This window comes from Acartia tonsa, chromosome 3 (assembly GCF_053477335.1).
Source record: "Acartia tonsa isolate MP-2025a chromosome 3, ASM5347733v1, whole genome shotgun sequence".
NCBI classification, from domain to species: Eukaryota; Metazoa; Arthropoda; class Copepoda; order Calanoida; family Acartiidae; genus Acartia; species Acartia tonsa.
In genome coordinates this window covers 6,665,001-6,671,829 of record NC_137262.1, presented here as the reverse complement: position 1 = coordinate 6,671,829, position 6,829 = coordinate 6,665,001, and the positions used below count along the sequence as shown (strand labels likewise).

The 6,829-nt window shown below is 31.7% G+C and overlaps 1 long non-coding RNA gene across 1 annotated transcript; it reads right to left on the bottom strand.

Moving 5' to 3' along the window:
* Nucleotides 1-459: 459 nt before the first annotated feature.
* Nucleotides 460-2,317, bottom strand: LOC145315069 (uncharacterized). The gene is made up of 3 exons (XR_013877947.1): nucleotides 2,215-2,317; nucleotides 1,720-1,793; nucleotides 460-1,242 (listed from the first exon to the last, which is right to left on the bottom strand). It is a non-coding gene; the product is annotated as an uncharacterized LOC145315069 (long non-coding RNA).
* Between the last annotated feature and the right edge of the window lie 4,512 nt (nucleotides 2,318-6,829).

Genomic DNA, 6,829 nt, shown 5'->3' with positions numbered 1-6,829 from the left:
GTAGAACCCAATCGGTTTACCAGTTAGCGAGATCCTTAGGTACAAGCACACAGATATCCTGTTACTTTAGTGTAAGGAAAGCTAATTTTCTCGTCTTACGGCGTGTCAAATAACGTAAAAAAACATTAACATTTGTAATATTTATTTATCAAAAAACACTTAGGTATTTAACATCAAGATACCATAACATATTGTGTTTAAATTGGTATAAAATCAACCAGAAATTTTTTTGTTGTCACGAAGGCACAAGAACATAGTTAAGAATTCAAAGAGGGAGGTAGGTTGTGCTAAAATTCCGTTAAAGTGTGAGTTTTAAGGAATAAAAACAGTAGTAGAACGATAATATTCACTAAATATATGTATTTCTTATTGAAAAGAACTAAAGAAAGAAAATGTCTATGCACTAAGCACTTATTTAGTGAATATTATCGTTCTAATACTGTTTTTTTTTAGCCTATCTCCACTTCTTTATATTTCTAATTTCTTTTTTATTAGGTCCAAAATTATTAAAGTAGCGCTTGTTTTCGAGCAATACATTTCATAAATCGGCGCAGTAGGTAAAGTTTTGACGTCTTAAGATACTTCAACCCATAACCTACGCGACGACAAGCAGATGTATGTGTCACTACTTAAAAATAGAATACAATTTTAGCCAAGTTTCCAAAGGCAAAATATTACAAGATTTACATTTACGGACAGATTGTTGTTACATAAGGTACTCGGGTACATAAAAAACAAGTATCGAAATTGGCTCTTTTAGTTAATTTAGGCATGTTAGAATTGTTCTATCGATTTTATACTTTGCATGATGATTCCTAGGTACGAGTTAGAAAGCGAAGCAACTCTATAATCGTTAACAGAAAGTCCGTACGTCTATTTTAAACATGTTGCTTTTTAACTTTTTTAACCCCAAATTTTTATGTGATAAAATTATTTGATTGGTCAGTTATGACACTATACAAGTGTTAATGTTTGTTTGTCCTACCGTTTCAGAGCTTCGCTTTTAAGAATGTTGTCATTCTTGATTTTCAAAAATCGGATCAGATTAAATCCAACATTTCAAAAAAGTTTAAACTACAGTAAAAAGCGCAGCAATAAATAATAATGGAATATTAAAAAGACGTTTTTATTTTAATTTTCTCCATTATTCTCTTTTTCTCCTTGCCTTTTAAGATATTCTTGTTTGTTTCTTTCAGTTCCGCGCGCAAATTTCACCATTATATTTCCCTCGTTTGTTTCGTCCTAAAGTTTTAAAATCATTATTTTGAATAATTCATTCTTTTCTTTGTCATGTATTAAGGGAAAAATAAGAAAACAAATACTAAGAATCTGAGTAAGAAGTTTTTTATTACATAATTTTTTTACTACATTATTGTAGCATTAACGGGCGTTATTAATGTGATCAATAAATAGGTGATTTGAAATTGCTAAAAAATTTGGATCTTTTTGTATGTTATTTAGTGAAGTTGGTATGAAAATGGGAAAAGAAGGAAGAGGGCTGTGGGGAAATTTTCTCTTGAAATTGTTTGTCAGAATCCTGGTCCATGTAGTACTTATCAGCTCCTCTGTTGCGATAGGTGGCCCCTATCTTTTTTAGGGGGTGGCCCCTCCTTTTTATAGGGCTGCCCTTTATCAGGAGGACAAAAGTTGGGTTTCACTTGGGTTGCTAGAACCCAACTAATGCATGTCATTTTCCCTAGCTGCTAATGTTAAACTTACCCCTTTGCATTTGAGGACAACCCAAATAGTTCCACACATACACAGAAACATGGCTATCAAACCACAAACGGCCACTGGAAAACAAATAATTTATATTTTACAAAAATAAATGTTTAAGTTAACTAAATGGCACAAGTGTTGGTGACCTATTTCGTCTGCTAGTAAATTGCTTTCTTTGGACTCGGCTGTGTTTTTATTAACAACGCTGCTGGCTGATACTCAAAGACCTAATTGATAGTGGCTAGGGTTACATATAGTTAGTGCCTCCTATATTCTTTTACAATAATAGTATTTTTGAACAAGAAACTTCAGAGAACAACCATAACAAAACCACAAAAACGCTTATGTCTACTAAAAAAGTTCATTTTAATATAGAGAACAAAATTTTGGAACTTGAAACCATATTTTTCTGCCTTAGATCCATTGTGTATTGCATACTTATAACGGAACCAATAATAATTTAGTTATAGAGTAGCTTCTCTATGAATAACTCACAAATAAATGTAAGCACAGGTACAGGTGGCTCTTCACTTGTGTTCGAAGAGTTTTGCAGTAAAGTGGAATTTTGTGATAAAGTTGTGTTTTCCATTTTAAGGGTTTTTCTGAAAAAAAATAAGTTTTCAAGATAAAGTACTAAATTTTTTATGCGGGTTAGCTCTAAAATCTATTGATCTAGGATTTTTGATGCACATTTGAATCAATGTTAATATTTAGATTTTAATTTGTTTGTATACGTGTTTTACTCTAGTTTCACCTCTTCAAGAAAGCTTCGTTTTGTTCACGAAGAAGAATTAAACTTAAGCCTTGTAGTTCGGTCTTTGCTTTTTCCTACTAGTATTTTGGCAAACGTATTTAGCTAACAGCCCGCTAAAAGTTTTCTATAAACTAAAGCTGCAGCCGCAAAACATTAGCCGTAAGAACTTCAATGATCTTTTTTTTAAAACAAATTATCAACAAGCTGCGATTAAGTCGATCTAAAAATGGCGGCTGTCGGGCCGCGCTATTGTATGCTTTATGACATTAACAAGAAGTAAACAAAAGAGGCGTATGGAAATTATTTCCAACAATTTTTAGTAGCAAAGCTACTCTGTAGTTTACTTTGTCAGTCCGTTCACATCGCTATAGGTTTTTTTAGGCTACTGTTAAAGATTCCTCTTACTGAAGAGCATCCAGTAAACAATTGACTTGGTCCAACAGTCTGTCAGTCATACCAAAAAATCCCAAATATATATTTTTAAATCGAAGCTTTTCTATTATTAGGGTCGGTCCGTACGTCCGTCACAAACAGATAGCTTTTTTCATTAATTTAGGCATGTTAGAATTGTCCTATCAATTTCAAACTTTGCATGAAGATTCCTTTAGTAGTTAGGTACGAGTTAGAAAGCGTAGCAACTCTATAATTATTACAAGAATGTCTGTACGTCCAATTTTGCTTCGACTCTTATACATTTATATTCTGATTATTCAGTTCTCACACTATATAGGTGTGAATGTCCGTTTGTCTTACCGTTTCAGTGCTTCACTTTTAGGGATGTTGTCATCCTTGTTTTTAAAGGTTTCGTCATTTCTCATACTAATATCATATCATTTGAATTTGAATTTCCCCTGATCATATGCAATATACCTCACTATGTCCAGTTTGTCCATCCATGATTTGTTTGTACAACGCTGCGTATGAATGTTGTTATCCTTGTTTTATAATCAAATTGTACTACAAACTATATTCCCCACTATGTAAATAAACCAGACTTAAATTATTACAAAAATCATTTTCTAATAATTTTGGAAAACTCTACATAGCAGAAACAAATGGATCTGTATAAACAATAAACAATACATGGTAAGACGTGCATTGTGTTGAAAAAGCCTCGTGGCTAACAAAACTGGTGTTGATCTTATGATTTTTCCTTTAATATCCACGGAAAGCTGTCTATAATACTTTTCTTGTTTAGTAGCATGATGTAATTCTGTGTTTTATAACTTTTATTTAGGAATTCAAATTCGTGCAAAGACTAAGCAAAGTTGACAATATCGATGAAAGCGACGCTCTGAAATTAAATGGTAGGACAAACGAACATAAACAATTGCAGAGTAACAAGACTTAATAAGCTGAATATCAAATTAATATTTTGACATTTCTATGAAATTTTTTTTCTTTTAAAGTAAAATATCTTTTGAAATTAATAGTCTACTTTTAAGGATAAAATTGTTAGAATTTAGTTCATCACATTATAAATAAACGAAATAAAACTTTGTACTTTTTTATTAAAGGGAAAATTTTTTGATTGCCATTTACATATCTGAAAATACTTTTTAATTTTTTCCTTTATTTCTGATGTCAATGCATTAACTATGACGACACAAAATGTCTCTAATAATTTACTAAACTTTTCCCCATGAGGTAATTTAAAAAAAAAATATAAAAAAATTTCGGGTGCTCCGACCCATAGTTTCCCCCATTTTTTTGAGGGGGGGGGGAAATTTCATTTTTGGGTGGGGTTGGGGGTGTCCCACCCCCCAAGAAATTAGCTTAAAACAACTACAGGACCAATAGGTATATACCCTGAAGAGTAGAATCCGATCGGTTCAGTGGTTACCGAGATCTTAAGGGACAGACGGACAGACATCGTTCTACTTTGAATTATAGATACCAGAAGCGTCGCCCTCAGCCTCTGTGAGCTTTGTTCCAAATAATATTTTTAAACAAACGAGAAAATTTTAAAGAGGGATAATTTTTTCCCTAATTCAAACCGCTATAAAAAATTGACCCCGCCATTACAGAGATTTTATACTTCAGACAATAATTTGCAATGCATTGAGAAATTATAAAAATTGTGTAACTATTTTTGAAGCAATTACAAGGAATAAAAACATTATCCTATTTTTTTTTTTTTTTTGGGGGGGGGGGGAGTTATTATCACCCTACTTGAAGACTACTACATTACCAATCAAAAGCTTTCCTGAAAAATTCCCTCAAAAAAATTAGAACAAGCTAAAAATAGCCACTATTAAATTAAATGTCACTTTGACTTGTAGATAGCATTTGATATATCAAATATTAAGAACTTTAGAAAACTTTAGTCATACTTTTCATTGTTTATTAATGAAATATTAGAAAAGTTATTTATAGCATCGTATTATAGACAGCTTTCTGCGGATTCTGACGTCCCAAGATAACAAGACTGGCATTAATATTATGATTTTTATTTAAATATTCGTGGAAAATTGAACTGGTTCTAATCCAGCGGATATAGATCAGTTTCGAAAACATACTGGAAAATATATTATTTCATTAATAGCATTAACTTCTATATAATTTAGTTTCAGTTAAATTGAATAGTGAAATGGGTTAAAATATTATTAGAATGTTAAGTGATGTCTGCTATAAGCCACCCACTGAAAGTATACTGTGTCTACTGTCTAACCAACATGTCTCAGAATATCAAGAGTGGGAGGGAAAGCGAAAATATTTCCCCACCAATTGCTCTATGTATTATAGGGATAAAATGATAAGTAAATGATAAAAAAAATTGATCTCCACTGATATTTACTACAATATTTTCAGGGCTAAAGGAAGGTAAAAAAAAAGATAAATTGAATACTTCCCCAAAGTCTAATATATTGAAAAAATCTATAGTTTTAGGTAGGGTTGGGCCTGATACTTTTTGGCTGGATACCGAATATCCGGCTGATTTCTAATGCCGGATAACAGTATATTGGAGTAGCAAAAAAATTCTTTCTGAAAATCGGCTGCCGTTTAGCCGTCGACTGTCGGCTTTGGCGGCACAGCTGCCGCCGCCAAAAATCATTTATATAAAATATTAAATAAAAAAATAAACAGTTTTAGAGAGAAAAAAATTTCTTCTACCTTGAAAAATACGAAAATTACAGCTATTTAAAATATCAAAATTAGTAATATTTGTAGTATAATATAAAAGATTATATAGCCGGATATTCGGCCGGATAGTTTCAATATCCGGTATCAGGCCGGATATTAAAAGTAGCCGGGTATCCGGCCAAACTGGATATCTGGCACAATCCTAGTTTTAGGGAGGGTTTAAGGGTTGTAGATTTTATTTGTTGTGATTATCCCATTCCTCATTAAATTTTTCAGAAAATGAATACATTTATTGTACATTAAAATTATTAATAAAATTTATGGTTAAATAGCCGATCCCTATTGCACTGAAAAAAGCCTCGATTTTCGGTATTTTTGTATGCTTTTACGTATATTTGGAAGATTTTTATAGATATTTTATGATCTTAGTACAATTTTAACAAAATATTCTTGATTAAAGTGGTACTTAATAAATATTTTATTTTTAAACTTGAGATAATATTCCTTGAATTGTTTAAAATATTTTTTTCTCTTAATCTTTCTCTTACGTAGTAAGTTGGTAGCGTTTTTTCTACCTCAATTGACTTTTCTACCCACTACACTCCATATTCTGTTTTTAACACACATAAGCGGCTATGCCCCTAGAGTCCTCTAAGAGAGAATAGGTGGGGGGAGGGTCGACGCAACACTTTACATTTTTTTTTGTAATTTAAAAAGTTTTGTTTGGGTGTATTTTTTCATGGGAGATTTCTTGGAGGGGTGGGGATAGGTACCCTCCCTAAAAATTATTATAAAAAAAAAACAAGACAAACAGACGTTTGATAGTCTCAATAGCTATATATAATAAGTACATTTTGATATTTGACTATTCTTGAAAAAAAATAAACCCACTAAATACGACATTTATGGACATTTGTAATTTGTTTTAATATTATTTTTATAAATAGGTGAAATACTCAACAATTCTGAAGTTTTATTTTAATGGAATAAAAAATAAATCCGATGGAATGTGGTTAAGGCTGAGGTTTACTACAGCCTAGGATCATAAATCTTTTAATTGTACATGCGACTGAGACGACTGCCGAGCCCCGACAGTTAATACTTATGGCAAGAAAAAAAGTTCATAAAGTTTTCTACCTGTATGTCTATCATGTCCATCTATTCTTATCAATTTATTACAACCCTATATCTATCATATCTATCTATTGCAACCCTATATTCTAAATACCATGTCAATCTATTACAACCCTATATCTATCATGTCTATCTAAT